Below are 980 nucleotides of genomic sequence, written 5' to 3'. Positions count from 1 at the left end.
CTAGCTCTCGCTTAGGGAGGGGCCGCAAAAGCATGAATACAGCTCACCTTCCGGATGGACTTTTCGATACTGTTCTTGAAATATCTGAGAAACGAAGTGTGAGAGACTGGAGAGGTTTTCTCTCTTCCACACTTTAATGTTACTGTGTAGTCTTCCCACTACAGATGATGGAATTCCAACTCGGAGGCTTACAGAGTAGAAATGCATGTGAATGTTGTGATTAACACCAGAAATTTTATTGCCCAAGGTTTCCCCAGAGATGAGGTTACAACTACTTGTATTTTTAATTCCGAAATTTATTCTGTTTAATCTACAAGCTTTATATAGCTTTAGTTTTTGGTTTTTTTTAAACTTGAGAAACAGAAACAATGGAAATAAACACTATTTCAAATCTGGGCCTTTCCATTGAAAATTGTATGTCAATTGGAAGAATAAGACCAAGTTACCAATGAGCCTGGGATTTCAAAAAAACAGTATTACATAACTTGAAGAATCCTTCCTGGGGTTAGTTAATTGCCTTTATAAAAGAGGAGGAGGGAAAAAAACCAAAAAACAAAATAGTATGGAGGCCTAAGAAGGCCGAGTCTGATGAAGCAAGACTTCTGATGCAGACCTCCTAGAAAAAGGGGTTGGAGAGAGTAGCCCTTACTGGAGAGTGTTACAGGGCTGACTGTCACCAACATTTGGAAGGAAACACACACACACACACACACACACACACACACACACACACACACACACACACACACACACAGAAAATAGAATAAATTCCAGTATTCCAAATCAACTTGTTACACATCAATATAAACCCCCAGTGTCCTGGCAGATAATATGCAGTTGTTTTCTGTCTCACTATAGAGCACCAATCCTGATTCATTTCAGCAGAGACTCCACAGGCAACAGGGAAGATTCTGGCCTTAAATGTTCATTTATACTTTTGTGGTAGTTCAACCGGGGTCTGATTTCTGGGCAGGCTTACA

At 39.9% G+C, this 980-nt stretch overlaps 1 non-coding gene across 1 annotated transcript; it reads left to right on the top strand.

Moving 5' to 3' along the window:
* Positions 1-561: 561 nt before the first annotated feature.
* Positions 562-685, top strand: LOC115868898. The gene has a single exon (XR_004045859.1). It is a non-coding gene; the product is annotated as a small Cajal body-specific RNA 4 (non-coding RNA).
* The last annotated feature ends 295 nt before the right edge of the window (positions 686-980 follow it).

This window comes from Echinops telfairi, unplaced genomic scaffold (assembly GCF_000313985.2).
Source record: "Echinops telfairi isolate 266 unplaced genomic scaffold, ASM31398v2 ScPeMD7_18;HRSCAF=68, whole genome shotgun sequence".
Taxonomy (NCBI): domain Eukaryota; kingdom Metazoa; phylum Chordata; class Mammalia; order Afrosoricida; family Tenrecidae; genus Echinops; species Echinops telfairi.
This window is presented reverse-complemented; position numbering and strand designations above follow the sequence as displayed.